The sequence below is a fragment of the Cydia fagiglandana genome, chromosome 5, assembly GCF_963556715.1.
Source record: "Cydia fagiglandana chromosome 5, ilCydFagi1.1, whole genome shotgun sequence".
Lineage (NCBI taxonomy): Eukaryota > Metazoa > Arthropoda > Insecta > Lepidoptera > Tortricidae > Cydia > Cydia fagiglandana.
Genome location: NC_085936.1, coordinates 19,644,794 through 19,665,749, shown reverse-complemented (window position 1 = coordinate 19,665,749; position 20,956 = coordinate 19,644,794). Strand labels below are relative to the sequence as shown.

General features: G+C 38.3%; 1 protein-coding gene across 1 annotated transcript in view; it reads right to left on the bottom strand.

The window, feature by feature from the left end:
- The window catches only part of LOC134664755 (protein GDAP2 homolog), a 73,778-nt gene extending 61,263 nt beyond the window's left edge, over positions 1-12,515 (bottom strand). Inside the window, exon 1 of the mRNA XM_063521500.1 lies at positions 12,366-12,515. The gene's annotated coding sequence lies outside the window, so the exon portion shown is untranslated. The remainder of the gene's footprint in view (positions 1-12,365) is intronic.
- Positions 12,516-20,956: the final 8,441 nt, after the last annotated feature.

The window sequence follows — 20,956 nt, the reverse complement described above, 5'->3', positions numbered from 1 at the left end:
TCTTCTTCTTCTTCCTTGCTCCATCCCACTTTAAGTGCATTATCTAATTGCTCACTCTTCTTCTTCCTTGCTCCATCCTACTTTAAGTGCATTATCGAATTGCTCACTCTTCTTCTTCCTTGCTCCATCCCACTTTAAGTGCATTATCTAATTGCTCACTCTTCTTCTTCCTTGCTCCATCCCACTTTAAGTGCATTATCTAATTGCTCACTCTTCTTCTTCCTTGCTCCATCCCACTTTAAGTGCATTATCTAATTGCTCACTCTTCTTCTTCCTTGCTCCATCCCACTTTAAGTGCATTATCTAATTGCTCACTCTTCTTCTTCCTTGCTCCATCCCACTTTAAGTGCATTATCTAATTGCTCACTCTTCTTCTTCCTTGCTCCATCCCACTTTAAGTGCATTATCTAATTGCTCACTCTTCTTCTTCCTTGCTCCATCCCACTTTAAGTGCATTATCTAATTGCTCACTCTTCTTCTTCCTTGCTCCATCCCACTTTAAGTGCATTATCTAATTGCTCACTCTTCTTCTTCCTTGCTCCATCCCACTTTAAGTGCATTATCGAATTGCTCACAATGGCGTTAAAGATTGCCTTTCGTTTGAGCTTTGGTATTATAGTAACTAAGAGGAAGCTTTACCCTTCGTATGCCTTTGTTAAAAATTTGCTACTGAAAATTGAGATTCTGACTTACAGTCCAAATTGTGTGGTACGGATACGGGAGAAGACGATACGGGGAAAGGTTAACTTATTTTGGATTAAGCTTAGGTATTCGTTTTATATCATTTTTAGGGTTCCGTACCCAAAGGGTAAAACGGGACCCTATTACTAAGACTTCGCTGTCCGTCCGTCCGCCCGTCCGTCCGTCCGTCCGTCTGTCACCAGGCTGTATCTCACGAACCGTAATAGCTAGACAGTTGAAATTTTCACAGATGATGTATTTCTGTTGCCGCTATAACAACAAATACTAAAAACAGAATAAAATAAAGATTTGAATGGGGCTCCCATACAACAAACGTGATTTTTGACCAAAGTTAAGCAACGTCGGGAGTGGTCAGTCAGTACTTGGATGGGTGACCGTTTTTTTTTGCATTTTTTTTGTTTTTTTTTTTTTGCATTATGGCACGGAACCCTTCGTGCGCGAGTCCGACTCGCACTTGCCCGGTTTTTTTGTTACATTAACAACTGAACTCGGTAAACGTAGTGAATAACTTAAGTAGGCGCGAGAGGAATGCAGGCTGCAGATTGCAGCTAATTTGCATGGCGAAGTTGGCTTGCGATAGCAAGTCGAAGCCGGATTTAGACGGGCGAGTTTGGTTAGTTAGTGGTTAGTGTTGCTGTTGATAGAGTGGTCCAGAGACTATAGGCCTGATTCAAACTTTAAGATACGTCCAAAATTAGCTAAGATATGAACCATTTAAAGCAGCGGTCGGCAACCTTTTAGCAGCCAAGGGCCACATAGCAGTTAACGAAGTAGACGCGGGCCGCACTTTGTTAATATTTATGACTTCATCAGACATTGTCATTTGTCAATATTACATACAAAATAGCCAGGGAGGCTCGCGGGCCGCAAGTGAGAGGTTCGCGGACCGCATGCGGCCCGCGGGCCGCTGGTTGCCGACCGCTGATTTAAAGTAACGTCACTTCTGACACTGACATATCCGATCCATGTCGTATCTTTAGCTAATTATTGACGTATCTTAAAGTTCGAATCAGCCCGAAGTACAAAGTTGTAGGAATGTCCGTTGTCCAACGGATGGCAAGCTGAAGTATGAATAGTCTAAGTAATGCCAATAGACCATTGACCTAGACAGACAATAGACCATATTGATCGTATTAGAAAGAGATTAGAAACGATAAATATAGGTGTAGACGTAAACAGACGGTGGTAGAGATAGTACGTAATTAGGTACAGTCAACGTCAAAGATATGTTTACATTTTTAGCTTTATTAGGTATAATTTTAATTTAATTTAATTTAATTTTTAATTATCATTTATTTAAGGACCAACTGAGATCATTTTTGTTAGTACTTACGACTATGACTTATAAACTATTGTTAGTATTATAAGTAATGACTAAAATGCAAAAGTGTAAACATAATATATCTTTGACGTGACGTCAACTGTACAATTGGGGGTCATCCATTAATTACGTCACACGAATTTCTAGGTTTTTTTACCCCTCCCCCCTCCTTATCACACTTGGTCACATTTGGCAAACCCCTCCCCCCTAGTGTGACGTCACATTTTTTCTACGAAATCGCCAAATCGAATTAAGTAAGTACCTAAGTATTATTAATATTTTATCAAAATATTTTTGACGATATAAATATTAGTAATTTTATAACCCAAAACTGCTTAGGAAAGAAAATTCAACGAATAAAAACGATTATCGTTTTAAAAACTTGTTATTTAAATGTACAGCGAATAAAATAATTTAAATAAATTTTCGGTTACTGATGAAGTTAAAGTGACGTCACAAAGTTTGTGTCTCCCCCCTTCCCCCATGTCACAATATGTCACATTTTCTTGACCCCCTCCCTCCCCCTAAACGTGTGATGTAATTAATGGATGACCCCTTAGGTATCTCCTAGTTGGTAGTGATTATGCCTACGAAGCAGCAGGTCCCGGGTTTCAATTCTGAAAAGGGTTATGTCATAACATAATCATAATGACAATGCGACTATATTACGTCTGGAGCAGTAGAGGTAGAGACGAATTGCAATAAAATAACCGCGCCAAAATGACTACAGTCCGTTTTTTTTAGCATTAGAAAGAACTTCGCAGAAGTAAGCTTGTGGTTCCAAATTCGGCATTTTTAGCGGTAATAATTGGAAGTAAATTATATGTATTGACCATGCTACATTAGATAATTCAATAATTATTAACAATTAATGAGCCTGATAAAAACTGCACGCTTGCTTCTGTGGAGTTCTTTCTAATGCTAAAAAAAACGAACTATAGCAATGTTTGCAAAATTCAAGTAATAAAATACCCACTGCTTACTTGAAGTACTAAAACATTAAGGTAATAACTTTTCTTGCTTTCTCCTTTTTAGGGTTCCGTACCCAAAGGGTAAAACGGGACCCTATTACTAAGACTTCGCTGTCCGTCCGTCCGTCCGTCTGTCCGTCTGTCTGTCACCAGGCTGTATCTCACGAACCGTGATAGCTAGACAGTTGAAATTTTCACAGATGTTGTATTTCTGTTGCCGCTATAACAACAAATACTAAAAACTAAAAACAGAATAATATAAAGATTTAAGTGGGGCTCCCATACAGCAAACGTGATTTTTGACCAAAGTTAAGCAACGTCGGGCGTGGTCAGTACTTGGATGGGTGACCGTTTTCTTTTTGCATTTTTTCCGTTTTTTTTTGCTTTAAGGTATGGAACCCTTCGTGCGCGAGTCCGACTCGCACTTGCCCGGTTTTTGATCATGCAATCTCTACGACTAGCGCAATATTTAATTATGGCATTTAGGTACCGAGACCACTTTATTGCATTCTATAAATTATTGCCGATGATATTATCAAATAAACCTAAACTGTATACTTACTAATTTTCTACGAACGAAACGCTTTGGCCGTGGAAGATAGTCGAGGTAAGAAAAAATAATTTTAAATAAAATACCAGTCGCTGCTCTTAGGCCAGTTTTATTTTAAATAAAGGTTGCGAAGCACCACTACCTAACAATACGTATCTGAATACATTTAACACGGGAAGTGAAATTCTACCTCAAGTCGGTGTGGGCACTTGTATGGCCTCATTCGTTTATGGCGTGTGAGCACTGACCTTTGACACGCCGCAGTTCTACGCGTAGGTTTACGACATTCTACTTTGACGGGCAGTAAGTACCTACATGGTAAAGACAAAACGGTTTATTCAATGTATTTTTCTCAAACATGCAATGAAATATTGATGTTATGTTCCTTATAATAGGCTGCGAAGTATGACGTTTCAGGTGCGGCTAGGACAAAAGGTCGTTAATGGAATTTCATACACATCTTGCAGGCCTAGGCCGGCAAAGTCCTTTTTTTTAATTTTCATTTCACAGATATTTGTGACAAAGCATCGTGGCATTCATCCATTAAAAAAAAACTAGAGGCAGTATTTGCTTTATGGTTCGTAATGGCACTCTGCCACTACGCCTATAAAAAAAAAACAAAAAACAATGTTTGCTATATTTTGCAGTTTTATTTGTATAAAATCAACATGAACTTAATAAATAATACATTCTATAATTTTATAATTTTAAATTATAAATTTAACTACACAAATAAAAACATTTAAAATATTTCATCTAAACGTTAGCGGTAAAAAGGTCTACTCAAACACGCGTAGTTATTTTTATTTAATTGTTATGGAGGCAAAGTTGAAAAATTTTCATGCTGTTTTATTGGATTTATGGTGCGTTGTTGATTTTTTTACTTTAATATGAGTTCCGACGAAATAATGAAATTAATATTAATTGTAATCGTAGGTGTTGGATTTGGCAGCGTAAGCAGAATTGATTTTAAATAACTTGCTGCCTCTGCCGCCAAGTCAAAGACGAAGTATGTATATGGTTGCTTATGGCAATTTTATTATTTGAGAAACTAAGAAAAATGGCTTACAGTTTATTATAAACAGTTTTGTGGCATATTTTAAATGAATGTAACTACAAATTCGTCAACACTGTGGAAATTATACTTATTTACTCCATGCATAAAGCAACGATGTATGTGAAACATGATATCAACATGAAAGACTATGTAAACTTATGTGACGAAAACGACAGTCAGACGGATACAAGGCAAAAAAATCAAAGATAACTACATGAAAATATACGGGTAGTAAAAATACACGACTCGTGTAAAACATACGCGTGATAATGATATAGGTACGTGTTGGTTATATTTTGGGTGTAGTTTACTTTTAGTTTTTTCTATAAATAAAACTTGGGTTTCGTGGATTTTTTATTTTATTTATTTCATTGCATGTTTGAGAAAAGCACTATACATACCTCGGCGGGAAATGGGGTTGCCCGCGCTCAGACCTATCCGGCCTCGCTTCGCTCGGCCGTCTATATGTCTTCGGCCGGCAACCCCTTTCGTCCCGGCCTCTGTAGTAATGTACTATTATTGGTATACATGTACAAATCACCACACGGGATTGTTATGCCATTTAGGGTTCTTGCTAAATTGGGAATTTTATAGCGTAAGTATTTAACAACCAATTTAGCTAGGACTCTAAATGGTGCAACAATCGCGGAGCGTGCATGGTACATAGGTATAAGTACTTTTTTCCTGCTATGTATTTTATCTTTACTCTCCCCAATCCGCATTGGGCTAGCGTGGGGACTATAGCCCAAGCCTTCTCGCGCTCGAGAGGAGGCCTGTGCCCAGCAGTGGGACGTATATAGGCTGAGATGATGATGATCTTTACTCTCTCTGTTTTTCTGTCTGCTGCTTTTCGGTAGGGTATTTTAAGGGTAGATCAGAAATCACGTGATCATATTTGGAGTATTTTTGACCGAGAGTTGACGCTTCTAGGCCGAGGGACAGAAAAAATACTGCATTTCAGCCACACATGATATTGTTTGCGGAACCGTCTATTGGTACGGGGAAATATTTAATGCTATTTGTAACAGTGCAAATAATGAGTTACTGATAACTCTGTTTGTGGGCTGTCTAATCTTTGCATGTTTGCTGTAGCTTTGTGGCAGTTTTCTGTGGAATTCCTTACTAAATTCAGTTGTTATTGTTTTCGAGTGAAAGAGGACGGAAAATATCTACAGGAAAGCAAGTAAAGCAACAACATTCTATTCGGCCCTAAGGCAGTGTCGCTACACTCGCTACAAGTAGCTTAAATTTATCAAATAAGTGCGTACCTACATCAAAATTAATCAAATAAACCAGCATCGGTCAACGACTAATTTCAAAACTGTCACTGTGTTTTAACTGTCAGACGCCGGGGATTATCCCGTCTTAATGTTAATTAAGTACAAGAAAAAATATTCTAAGTCCCTTTTCTTAAAAGTGCGATTGAGTCGCCAACCCCTGGAAGTCGACGAATGGCTTTCGAATTTCAAGTCAATTATCATATTTGAACAATTTACTTACATTTATGTCCCTATGCTGACGATTAAACAAAAAATACACTGGCCAGATGGCCCACTTGTTCTTTTCACGCTCCACAAAGTATAAAGTACGGCACATTTGCAGGGCTATCTGACAAAGGAATTATCTTCAAATGGCCAGAAAAAAAAACCCTTATTATTCCACCGGAATTAATTAAAACAAAGCCCGTTTCCTGTGTGACCCACTTGCCGGTTCACCTGGGATGCGTTCGTGACGTCACGGTGTTACGTGACGTCACAGCTGACACAGTGACCTATTTAAGAGGGGGAGGGGGTGTGTCCCATTCAGGTTTAATCCGGGCGCAGCTAAAAATAGACCACTATTTCATTCATTGAAGGCCGAAGGATGCAAAGTGCATGAATGGCGTCGGATATGGAATTTATTTTTAAAGGCAGGGTGGTAAGTGGATTTAAGCCTGCAGGCGAGATAAGGGTTCCGGGGAAAAGTTTAGGGTTAAGTGTAATTGAAAGTATTTCCGTTTCGTTCCAAATGTTGTTTATATGGACCCTTGTCCATTGTATCTGGGGGAGTGGAAATATAAAGAGGGATTTGGAAGAAAAAAATGTTGATATTATGTAATGTAGTATCTTCAGTTAAGGAAATATTATCAACAAAAATCATGAAGATAAAATAGCGAGAGTAATAGTAATTAGTAACATAACATTTTATAGGTACATAATGTATGTCTTTCAGAGGTGTTTTTTGAGATTTTTTTTATATTTAGTTAAACTTTTTATATGCGTGAGTTGCGTGACTGTTTAAAAAAAAACCGGGCAAGTGCGAGTCGGACTCCGTACCATAAAGCAAAAAAAAAACGGAAAAAATGCAAAAAGAAAACGGTCACCCATCCAAGTACTGACCACGCCCGACGTTGCTTAACTTTATTTTATTCTGTTTTTAGTATTTGTTGTTATAGCGGCAACAGAAATACATCATCTGTGAAAATTTCAACTGTCTAGCTATCACGGTTCGTGAGATACAGCCTGGTGATAGACAGACGGACGGACGGACGGACGGACAGCGAAGTCTTAGTAATAGGGTCCCGTTTTACCCTTTGGATACGGAACCCTAAAAAGGTACTGAGCGTCCCGAAGGTAACAGTTTTACCTTCTGGACGCGCAGTACCTTTTTGTGGCTGTGTAAATCCGTTTTCATAACGGCGTTAAGCCATAGGTAAACTATTCGTGATCTAATTGGCTTTAGAGGTGTGACTAATTGAATAAATAGTCGGCCAGGCGACGACAACGAAGCTTGAAAAAACTAAGACCTAATATAATCCGCCTCAAAGGACAAATCTTGCGTAAAGAGGCACACCTTTTTATCAAAACGACGTAGGACTTTAGTCCAGGACTTAGGTATATTTATTTATATAAATTGCCCAAGCAAAGAAAAATTTACAAACGGCTGAATTAATGCCGATTGGAATTCCATTCACCAGTCAAACATTGTTGGGTTAAACAGAGACATATATTTATATATAGCGTGTCAAAATTTAGCCACATTAAAGGCCAGAAAATGGTAAAAAGTAAATCAAAATACTCTTAGGCCCACTTGCACCATCCCACTAACCCGGGGTTAAGCGGTTAAACCGTTAACCTAGTGTCATATTGTACTGGTAACCATGACAACTCCAGGTTTAACCGGTTAACCCCGGGCTAGTGGAATGGTGCAAGTGGGCCTTAATCTCTTAAATCTAGTTAAAAAAAAATAGGAGACACTTGGCATTAGGGTTTTTGAATGCGACTGTCAACTGATTGAGTTTCCAACACAGAGGGCAATAGATATTTTTGGGAGTAAGCACAAAGATTCCCCACAGACCTACACAAAAAAACCTGTGACTACATCGTGCAAAGTATGTAATAAACTTTTCACTCATGTACCTAATACATTTTCTGTTCCAAACATAAAGTTCAAGCATACCCCGGTGCCGGCACAAAGACAGCCAGAATCACGTACGCGACTCATCTCGAGGCATCTTCGAGAGATTAGAGCATGCTCCAGATCTCAATCGCGGGTGCACAAAGGATTACTTTGGCAAGACATTGTTTCAAGCCTCGTCTTTGCACTGCAGATAAAGTGCTGCATCTCGTGAGAAAAAGAAAACCTATATCGATAAGTTTACAAAAATTTAATATGTAGGTAGGTACAGGTAAATAGAATGAGTCCTTAAAAATCTTTTCATTTCTCATGGCCTGAAAGTGGTTTATTGTTTATCTATGAAGCAAGCTGAAATTGATACGTTTCTATCGCAGGGCGTTTTACATTCCAATTTTTTTCATTTTTTTTACGATAATCGATGAAAATTCGGTTCTGTAACGCATTTTGATATTTAAGTCCCGGATCCTAGTGGGTGAAAGGTACACATTCTGACTCGAACTTTTGGCGCTCACACAAGGGGGAAATGGATGCCCTTCTTGCTTCTGCTATGGGACCATGTGTAGATTTGACGGTCGTGAGAGGCAGGAGGCAGGGTATTGTCATAGTCGTCTGTTTAGACAATTAGGTTTTATACATTTGTAGAAAATCTTCAAGAAATAAAGCCTTTGTCCAACGGAACTTAAAAGGTAGTAAATATAATATATGTACACACAGCCTCACCTAATTTCTGCACGGGCTTCGAACACGTTCCCGCGGAGAATGGGTGCAAAAGGTGACTGGACCGTGTATCGAGGCGAGACGTCAACGTGGGTGTTGACTGATCCTTTATGAGCCTTATTGTAACAACATAAGGTTTACTTATGATTAGTTAAGTGTGTTGAGGTTAGAACAAAGCGGAATGCCACACATTGTGTGTTTGTTTGGGGCGCCTTCATTGTTCTGTGCTGTTATTCGGAACGCGTACTGCCACTCACGGGCGGACCATTATAGGTGGACTTTCTGTTAAATATTATATTACTTGGCTGTACCGCCAGTGACCTGAACAAACGAGACCTCTCAGTTAATACGGACGCGTAATGACACTCGAAGGAACTGGGACACAAACGCTGCACACTAAAGACTGGTTAGAGAGGGATACATCAACCCTCAGGCTGTTAAGGCGACTATTTTCAGGATCTGTAGCCCAGCGGACTCGGGCAGTAAATCCTTATTATGTAACTGTTTCATAAAATACTATCGTCAGTCACCTGAACAAACGAGACCTCTCAGTCAATACGGACGCGTAATGACACTCGAAGGAACTGGGACACAAACGGTGCAGACTAAAGACTGTTTAGAGAGGGCATTCATCAGTCCTCTTCAAGTCTTCAGACTGTTAAGGCGACTATTTTCTGGATTTTTAGCGGCGAATATAAAGGGATCATTGTAGAATCAACTATAAAATCATACTCATAAGGCAAAATAAAACGCATTTTGGGTCAACTGTATAGAGTCGTCACATATATATGGAATTACCCTTATGGGGAGGATACTCGATAAAAAAAGGCGCTTTCCTAGCCTTTCAATAGATTTCACCTGTCTTTTAATAAACCTGCGAGTCAAACTATTAGTTACAGAGGGCACTCATCAGCCTTAAAAAACATCCATTAATTTTTAAAGTAACTCATTGAATTAACTATCGATATACATATTATATTATGCGAAGCCGATGGTCCTGGGTTCGAATCCCAGTAAGGGCATTTATTTGTGTGATGAACACTAATATTTGTTCCTGAGTCATGGGTGTTTTCTATGTATATAAGTATGTATTTATCTATATAAGTATGTATACCGTCGCCTAGCACCCATAGTACAAGCTTTGCTTAGTTTGGGGTTAGGTTGATCTGTGTAAGATGTCCACCAATATTTATTTATTTATTTATTTTATTATACATTTGGTATGAGGTACGTTTATAAAAATTAACAAAGCCACCAGTTTCTTTACTTTTGACATACTTAACTACAGGTAAACAAACTAAGCCCCGTGACACGGTCATTCCGCCAATGGTATAATTAATTATTTTTCGACTTTTAGGGCATTGCGTGACCACATTCAAATTAAATACGCAGCTAAAGCGGATAGACGTCGCCTTAAGGAGCTTGATGAAAAGCCCGTGAGGCGCCGCGAATGGCACACTTTCGCATTGAAAAACCTTTTGTGTGCAATGTGTCTTTTTAAAAAGAACTATTGAAAAGACACGTGAAGGTTGAGCTGTACAAGGGTAGGGTATGCAATGAAAAAAGTTCTTTTTTCTACTCGTCGATTGTAATTCTTGAATTATGATTTCTTATACCAAACTACAATTGGGTATTTTTAATGTATGGGCTTCCAACTCGACTATAATATTCATTTCGAATATTTCGATACAGTTTAGTCAACTATAATGAAATTGACCAATCACAGATCGCCGCGACCAAGAGGACGAAACAAAACCATAGCTCAAATGAATTATTTATTTTAGGTTGTATAGTAGAAACAATTGCTTCATAAGTCAGAAACGTGCATGTGACACCCTTAATATAGCAACATCCATAGACTACGAAAACCACTTAGCTTTGCTTGTTAGTGTCCATAGGCTACGGTGGCCAAAATCGAGAAAACAACTGTCTAAAATTTTGCACGGAGCAAGTACCAGGGCCTCATGAGTTACGAGAAGGTGTCGTTGACCAACGCGCCGGGCCACGGCGGTCGGGGCGCGTACCAGTATGAAGGTATCGCGGCTGCTCGCGTATCTTAGCTGTATACTTTTGGCTTGCTTTGTTTGTATGATTCTACTAGTTTAAAGTATTATTTTTGTTGTCTCGTTGAAAAAGTATTGTATACAATAGTGATATAATCAAGCTTTTCAATCTCGTACCTGACTTAGCAAGAATGTAAGATGTAAATTCGACCACATGTCCAAAAATCATAATAGTTATGTTCATATTAGGAGGGGCGGGGGAGCGGTAGCGAGCATTCGGGCTCTAGTATTGAGTCATGCTCCGCATCTTCGCCCTTAAGTATCAAAGTGCAGGCCCTAATGTCCGCCTTCGAAGCTCCAGCTTTTTACATACACTATAGGGATAGGACAGACATGACCATGTGGATAGTCGGTCCGATTCGGATTTTGTTTATTTTAGGCTTTTTGAGGTGGGATAGAGTGCCAATAATATGTATTTAAATATAACGTCCAATATCTTGAGCATTCTTGATTTTAGATTTTTTGTAATTATATGGCATTTTCTACATGATAAAATCATAAACAACATGTCATTGACATGTTGTTACAACTCTTTGCTACACCCCAACCAAAAATAGAAAAATTTACTGCTTTGGGCCAGCCTCAAACTTGCAAATACTGGTTGTTGTAGACATTTTGGGAAAACACAGTTTAGATAATGTTATGTTTTGGAAAGCCAGCATTTACCTCGCTCAATGCATCAATCTGGCAGTTCAGTGGGGTACGTAGCCAGTATCTTCGGGATCTTACCGCAGGCTCCATTTTTAGATTTCGTCTTTAGTGTAGTTTTAATTTTTCGCTCGGTGCCGTCGATTGGACAGAAACGGCGCTAGACAGACAAGCATGGCAGTCCTTAGTGTCAGAGCCCAAGATCCACTTCGGGTCGCTGCGCCACGGCAGTAAGTAAGTAGTTTTATTTTTGAATAGTCTGTATTTGGATTAATTGAAATTTTAAGTTATTTTTATTTTTTATTGTAGACATTTTTTTGTACCTTATATTATAATTACATTAAAGTAAAATGACATTAAAGCCAGGGTTATAATGAGACTAACTTGAAACTTGTTTGAAATGAAATAAGCAGCAGTACTTATCTGCCAAGTTTACAACTACATCAAGCCTGTATCCTGTCAATCCTGTGAGCCTATTTCAAGTTCCACAATATTGCACATGGATATAAGAGTAAGATTTATGTAGAGGAAACGTCTATAATCCTACATGTGGTAAAAAAATAAAGATCAGGTACCTATTCGAATAGGAACTTATACTTAAAAAAAAAAAAAGAAATAGTGTTCGAATCAGTGGCTGGTAAAAAAATTCATATGCCGAAATCGGTAGTACAAAGACTAAAAAAAATTTTTGTTTTTTCGAAAGAGCGACATTTTTATTAGAATCTCTTTCGAGTGATGACGAAGAAGTTATCAGTAGAAACTATGTAAACTAGTAGAGAGAAGTGTATAATATTTTCTATATGTGTAACAAATTCACTTTCAATCGTAATTCGTAACACGACCATAGAAAACCGAGTACCGTAGTTGACATTGGCCTTTCGTAGTAACAATCAATACAAGTCGCACTGTAATTTATAAGTCAAACACAAGTAATACTCACATGTTGTGACAGGGAAGTTGAAGAAACTAGCACCGGCACTAAGAATCTACTTTAAGGAATACAAACACAGGCTTTTTACACTACAAATACGAGGGAAAAAACTACTTAGAAGAAGCGACAAGGATTATCGGCCGCCCATTTTGTTACTGTCAAGTTATTTATTGTTGCCAGGTGAGAAAATGCAGGTGGTTTCGTTTAGAAATTCAACCCCATTGGAATATGCGGAATAGAAATAATAATTAATCTTATTGGATTACGATTAGTTAATTTTAAAATATATACTTACTGGAGGTAGTTATTTTTAATTTGAAAGTAAAATAAAATTAAAATGCGATAAAAAGCTACTTACTCTTTGGGCTAGACGGGTTAGACGGTTAGACACGAAGCGGAACGGCATCTAGGGGATTTTATACGAACTTCCAACCGTACATAAAAACACTGCAAGTATTTAAGACCTCTCCGACCTCTTGTTAGTTCAAGCGAAAATTAACAGATGGCGCGAAACTCAAAAATGGAAAACGCTTACACCAATAATTATGATAGAGGTATCAACATACTGTATAATATAATATTATATACCTACAAATCGTCAGGTGAGAAGCAAAAGTGACTAATTACAAAAAAAAAAAATTGAAACAATAATCGACCTTCTTTTAGTACTAGTATGGTTCACTAAGGCTTTGAACTTGTGGTGGTACTTAGTGACTTTTGCTTGTCACCCGACGAAATATTATGTGTGTATTCAACTATTCATTTAAAAATAAAGTTATGCTGTTAGCAATTTATTACAAAAAATCAACTATGGCTCATCGGGGCTTACTAAAATAACATCACCAGCCTTCGGCTCGGTGATATTAAACTTGGTCAAGTACTTCCTGAGCCGCATCACGCTGTAGCGGGTTCTGCACACGGAGTCGTACTGCTCGTACGCCATCTTGGTTCCAATGAAAGAGACAGCGAATATGCACACAAGGAAGAGGGCGCATATGGCGGGGCACAGGATGGCGCCTAGTTTGTTGACGCGGTTGGAGCGGACAGACTCGAGGTCGGAGTCTGAGCCGTCGTCGCTGTGGCTCGAGCCCTTGGTCATGGCTGGAACAAGTGACAGTTGCTTATATCTGTCCTTGGGCACAGAATACATAATAGTGCTAGGTACAGAAGACTCACTCTCTAACAAAACGCGTCTGATACGATCAGGACAGTTATGGCCGCTAGGTGGCGACAGCGCCACGCGCGGCTTATGGCTAATCACCAAAATTGGTGTGGAACGGATGTACTTTTAGCTACATGTATCAAAGCGACGACCTCGCGGAGTGAGCCACGCCTGCCTTGGGGCATTCCAGAAAAGGGTATTTTTTTAATCTTTTCGACGCGGTGACGAACACAAAAGCTGTCACGCGGACGCCACGTCACCGAAGTGTCAAAACTGAAATTGAACTTTATGTATATGCACGTAGGTCTAATATGTTGCTCTGTGGTCTGTGACCGATTAATCAGTCTTGTCGTTGAACCTGCGGTGCGGACATATCGGTAATTCGCGTCCAAAAGGTTAAACACTTGTGATAAAACTACGAAGCCGATATTTCACATGATAACTAATATGGCTCAGCAACCCAAAGAGGGTCTTGGCATCCGAAATGAGAGCACGCCACTTTTCCCGATCCTGCGCCGTTTCCTGACAATTGTCATAATAGTGTTTGATAATGATAATATGTAGCTTTTAATTCACCGGTATAGGTAAAATACGGATTTCTACAGGTTATTAAGGTAGTTGCTATGACGCGTGTCCCTAAGAAGTAGATTTTGTTAGAAGTTTTTTTTTGCTGAGTTTTTATACCCCAGGGCCCTGGGGCTACCTATAGGACCGTGGGGGGAATGTAGATTGGGGATAATTCAGGGCCCTTCCGCATCACACTTGAATTTACTATACACTGGAATACCCTACAGAGTTTGCGCTCCAGCGAGTTGATCGGCTCAATCTGATCTTGGGTGTGGTGAGGGAATTGAATTATAGTCTGACCGTTTTTCTAAGATCAAGTACGCCATAGCAGGCGTGGCTCACTCCGCGATGTCGTCGCTTTGCTACAGGAAGCTAAAAGTACATCCGTTCCACATCAATTTTGGTGGCTAGCCATAAGCCGCGCGTGGCGCTGTCGCCACCTAGCGGCCATACCTGTCCTGATCGTAACAAACGCATTTTGTTAGAGTGAGTCTTTTGTACCTAGTACCTGGTACTATTATTTTGTTCTGGGGCCATAGTAAATGTAAGGCAAACTTTATCTCAGAAATCGGACAAACTATATATGTAACTACGAGTACCTATAACCAATGAGAGTTTTGTCGCTGGTTGGCTACACTAGTTAGGGCTCATTTAGACGGCGCGCGAACTCGTTTGCGATTTTAGTCATATTGCAGGCACCGCAGGCTGTACCGCAATGTAATGAAACTCGCATGCGAGTTCTCGCACTGTCAATGGGCCCTTAGCCTAGCAAGGAATAATTATAAATTCAAGTGAAGTCAATAGAAATTAGAAGAAGAAATTAATTAAATTTACGTACCTAATTACCCAAGTTATGGTAATCGATAATATTAAATTTGAATTTTTTAAACTTACATAAAAAACATGGGATGTCAAAGCGTATGTTGACAGAACCGCTTTTTTACTGACATTTTTTGTACTTATATCCGAAAACGTAACGCGATAACGTGAAAGATAAGGTTATACTCGTACTATCATTCCAGAGACTCTACCGCGAAATAAGAAAATGCTTTATCTGCCTCTTTGTCGCTCTAGCAATGAGTGATAGAGAGACAGATTTTCATTTTTCCTAGTAGACCACAGTAGACCCAGTAGACCCACAGTTTTACTTCTATAGGTTTTCTAGATTTATGGTAGGTAGGTTATGACATTTATTTTGATGTCACCTACATTTTACATACTTACTAATCTTTTCTATTGCAATTTTATTTTAGTTTAATTTTTTATGTATAAATGGTTAATAAACTGAGGGCGATATGTTTCTGCTTCGTTGCAACCGTATTGATTCTGTTCGGAGTATTCGTGTATCTGATGACGACCGTGAACCCGCCAAGGGACCCGAACCGCCCCCCTGAACCCCCAGAAGATGCTCCCGAAGCCCCCGCGCCTCCTCCACCAGAATCTCCTCCATCCGACCCTCCTGCTCCTAACGTAAGAGAGGGACCGGTTTATCCCTTTAAATTTTAATTTTAATTTGTAAGCGTTAGTTGTAATTTAATTTGTATACCTTTTTAGTTTTAACAATTAAAATTAGACTTAGGATATTACATACAAAATAGCCAGGGGGACTCGCGGGCCGCTTGTTGCCGACCGCTGAGCTAAACTATCTATAGATTTATTATTTTCGAATTTATTGTGATACTTTTTAAGGGAAAACGGTGTCCAATTTTAAGAACTAAAACCGCCTAGTTAGTTTACAATGTAGCAATTAGAGATGGGTAGGGGTGAGTAAATACTGAGTATTTACTCGGTATTTACTCAAAGCACCCGATAAATACCCGTATTTACTCATTTAGGTGGGTAAAAACGATTGCTTATAAAATATTCAAAAAGTGAGATTTAAGAACAAAATTGTCTTTTATTGAAGAGTGCTAACGTGTATTTTTATTTATTATTATTTATTTATTTAATAAAATACAAGATATTCTTAAAGATAGGCATAGCCCCGCAAAACTCATCAGTGAGTTTGACTGCGGGGTCATCAGTCTCTAGTTATTAACTTAATTTGTATGTACTTAATGTTTAAATTATTACAATATATTATTATGGTAGTGTTTTTTTAACATAGTTTTAAATTTAGGCTTATTATTTTCACGTCTTATGGCTTCAGGCAAACTATTAAGTAAGTATGGAATTCTTTTCCTAAGGGTTCTATCCCCGTAGTAATTATTAATTCTAGGAACGGATAGTTTACCTGAAGTCACAGCCTTTGTGATGTATGCATGATTAACTGGTGTTACGCATACGTACGTGTTACGCACGCTGGTGTATGCATGATTAACAATATCTTTAAAATAAAAAGCATAGAGGGCGCTTAATTTAGGAAAAAAAGGTAATTATTAGTGAGAGGCAAATTGTGATAACAATTTTGTTTTAAATAAGAAGGTATTTACTTAAAAAATATGAGTACTTAAATTCTATCGATGTTCTAGATAAGTGCATGTCGCGCAAAAGTGCGTGTTTGCGCGGCACTTACGACCTTTTATTAAGGGTTTTTTAAAGAAAACTTAAAAATGGCTCAACCGATGATGTTCAAAATATTGTTTTTTGTACTCTATTATACGGCTAATCTCCCGATATGTTTTCATATTTTTTCTGAACTTTGGTTCGAAAGTTATAGAGAGATAAACATTATTTTGGCCTTTCGAAACGGTTTTTTTCCAAATATATTCAATTTATCCAAAAATGTTCTTAGAAACATTCCAGTTATTTTTGAAGACCCATTTAATGACGTGCAATACGTTGGTGGTTTCTGAGATATTTTTTTGTGACAATTAGTTACATGTATGGAGTGCCCCTCTTAAAAATACATTTCTTACAATTTTGAGTACTTAATCCAGTAGCGGCGTACAAAATACACCTATATTTCAAATTTATATGCCCCTTTCAGCACTCTAAATAGTTTATACCCACCAATTTGGGTGTAAACGAGTAAATACGGGTATATTGAGTAAATACTGAGTATTTACTCGGTATTTACCTGTGAGTATTTACTCACTACCCATCTCTAGTAGCAATAGGTACTCCTTTATTACTAGGTCTCTGATTGCGATGTTGGTAGGGTGAAAGGCCTACCGTCCAAAACGTAGGCTATATGCTATAAGTTAAGCGATAGAAAGGCAGATATAATTATTTTCGATTTTGCGATGTGGGCGGTAGTCCCTCTGTATAATAAACTAAGTAGACGGGTAACGTTGTTCTCATTGTACCTATATCCGATACTAAACATTTAGTCTATTTGTTTTTTTTCTAGCCTGGTGGCGATACGTCCAATGAAGAAACAGGACTAAAAGGCAGGAGGTCTGTTATTGACCAGCGTACGACAAATAATGAAGGTCTTGTAATAATGAAAGTTGTTGACGACGAAAGTAGACCGAGAATCGAAGTTGTATTGTACCCTAGATGGGCCGACAGCAAATGGAAAATTTATAGGATGGATAGTATTATAGACCCTAAATATTCTGGGGCTAATATGTTACCTAACTCCATATATATGAGTGAAGATACGATTGTTGTTGAAAATGATGAATTCTCGCCTAAGTGGGGTTTAAATTCATACACTACTGTTAAAAACGTTAGAAGAAATGCATTGACAATGTCATTGGATAGTCAAATTACAAAAGTAGATACCATTTTACTTCCTGAAAAGAAAAATACACTCCCCTTGGATGACCACTCTTCAGCTACTAATACAGCAATTAAACTAAATGGAATTGAACAAGAACAAACACAAATAAAAACGGAAAACATAAACACATACAATATGTTAACAATTCTTACGAATACCACTTTTAGTATTGCAACAAATAAAGTTACTTCACCTGAGACCGTAACAGACGATATCATATCTAACGTAACAGCAGTTTTACCAGCAGTTTTGACAGCACCTAACACACTCGAAGAAACTACACAAATTTCGAAAAATATACCCTCAGACATGAATTCTGTTGAGACTTTCAATGATGTAAAAATAAAAGCTATGACCGTAACAGATGATATCATAACTAACGTGACAGCAGTTTTATATGAAAATGTTAAAACTGAAACATCGGAAACAATCAAAGAAAATACAGAGATTCCGAAAGATACATCTTCAGATGTGGATTCTGTTGAGAATTTAAATGATGTAACAATAAAAGCTGTTTCAGCTGAGCCTATGACGGAACAAATAACTGAAGTAACTGCTGTTTCATTAAATACTAAAACGGAGACAACGAATGAAACTACTATACTCGAAACAACTACAGAATAAATTAATTTTCCGGAATATTCTTCAAATAATTTAAGGCAGTAACGATAATCAACTTCGATCACACAGTAGTCTATCTTAATCCATTATTACAAGACAAGGAAAGATGAAACTCAAGTAACGAGTGAAATTTCAAAAGTATTACATTGATTAATAAGTTTTTTTTAATTATTAGGTATGCAATTATAACCACCTTAAATCAGATAGGAAAAAATAAAAGTGAAACTTATACGTTAACGCTCACAGAAATTGAAAAAAAAGAAGTGTCTGGAAGTCGCGACTCGAATTATAGATAATCCGACTGATTGGTGGTAATCTTACTACTGATAATGACAATGAGTAATCAATTATTGATAAAACGAGCAATGGTTATAAAAACAATGATTGAAAAGTAGATATGAATCGAATGATAGATATAAATCATAAAGAGAACGGGGTATAATTAAAGGTACCTACTCCATTAAGGAGACAAATACTGTATCCTCCGTCACCTTGTAAATTTGTACAGTCGCAGTTTTGTACCAATTTGTAACTGTAGTTGTACCAACCATTTGTAAATAATAATTTCAAAGCAACAATAAAAACATGTTCTTTATACATTTGTGTCAGTGTAAAACTTTACTTCGAAATTATCACCTCTATCTATTTCTTGTCCTATCTAGATAGATAGGTAACTATACTTATTTAGACTATTTAGAGCCTAGCGTATTATCTGCGACTGGTCGAAAGATATAATATGTAAATTACCTACTTAATAAAGTGTGTCAAAATACGAGACAGAGTTGACAACAAATAAAATGTAAAACTGTACTCTGTACACTAAATTTGAAGAAATAATATTGACAGACAGGTCGACTTAAAACAATTTTTTTATTCACAAGAGCTGGCACGTATGGATTGATGAAAATATCTATGTGTGTATCACATTCTATAAAGAATAACCAATAAACTGACTGACTGTATGTGTATACCGATACAAGTGCGATTTTGATAGTCCTCGCAGTGCCAGTGTTATTTTATACGTCTTAATTTCATAGAAGTTTGTCGTTTAAAATAATACTTGCGCTGCGTGGGCTTTCAAATCCGCTGCAGACTTTTCTTGGTCTGATTCTATTCATTCCATTCGTGCCGGATTTCAGGATTCGACCTGGTACTCAACTTCATCTAAGAGAGCTTATGCTGAGCGCTAAAAGTTTGAACATACATGTATAACTTAACCCGAATGTGGCCCTTAACTATTTTGGGCGTAAGTATATTAAACTAGGCGATTTACCAATCGCCGTGGCGCGCAAGGCTTTTATTACGGACGTATTCAACATTCAAGCGAGACCTCGTTACAGCTAAACCACTCTAAATGTATACCGTACTTGACCGTACACATAATGATTAAGGATCTTAACCATGAAGATTACTGCGACGGTAAATAATTAAATAGCGATTTAATGTTGTCGTGTTGTCTAATAAGGCACTGTACTTAATCCAGTAACTTTGTCGAATTTTGTAACCTGGCTCTTTTGCGTCAGATCCGGTAGTTCTGATTTTTTGCAGTTATAATGTTGGCCCAATGAATAATCCATGTTTGTGACATCGAGTGCCGAACGCAACTTTGTCAAAAATCGAAAAACCCGCGAAAATTTCGGTTTTTTTTTAACCGCCATAGAATTTTTCATCGAGCGTGCTCTTGTCGCCGTCGGTACGAAGTAACAGGGCTATAACCGCGAAAATCGAAGTTCGCAAATTGCGGGCATCTTTCTCTGTCACTCTTATGACGCCTTCATTGGCGTAAAAGAGAAAGATCCCCGCAATTTGCGAATTTCAGTTTTCGCGGGAGCTCCTCAGATCTCTTTAGAGATTTCAGAGACTCCGGATCGAGTTAGGGAACGCTCCCGGTACTGAGTTTGTATGGCGAGAACCGGGAATTCCCGGTTCCGGTACTGTGTTTGTATAGAAAACCGGAACCTACCGGGAGCTCTCCCTAGTTCGAGTATAGTGTCTGTACTGATAGCGTTGTGAATGGTAAAACAGAAAGGCAGCGGCTGCGGCCGGCGAGAGAGCGTTCCCACGTGCGCACCGGCCTGCCTTGAACGACCTTGCCGGTTAAACACCGCGTACGCTAAAACAAGGTGCAATTGTTTTTTGCGAGACATTAAAACGGATCGTTTAATGTAAAGTTAGCCACGAAAAGTCTGCAGCGATTTTGATAGCCCTCGCAGTCCCTATCAAATCCCCTACAGTCCCACAGCCACAGCCAGCGACAGCCAGTACAGGCCCTAGTAGTCGCAGTCGCTAATATTATAGGGTTGATATATCAAATCTGCTGCAGACTTTTCTTGGTCTGACTCTAGCAACTCACTTCGTGTACTGTGTGGATCGGGCACTCTTTGCATGCCTTTCATCAATAAGATTTTATGTATTTAATTTATATTTCTGTTGGGACTTTGGAAAGTTCCATCAGTACCGCTTTGGAGTCTGGGAAGATTCCTTCCTCAGTTTCTGTTAATAGCATTTGTGGCACGCCTGTTGTTCCACTGTTGTTTCTTCTTTTACTATGCAATTTTAACTTCGTATACCTGTGACAAACGA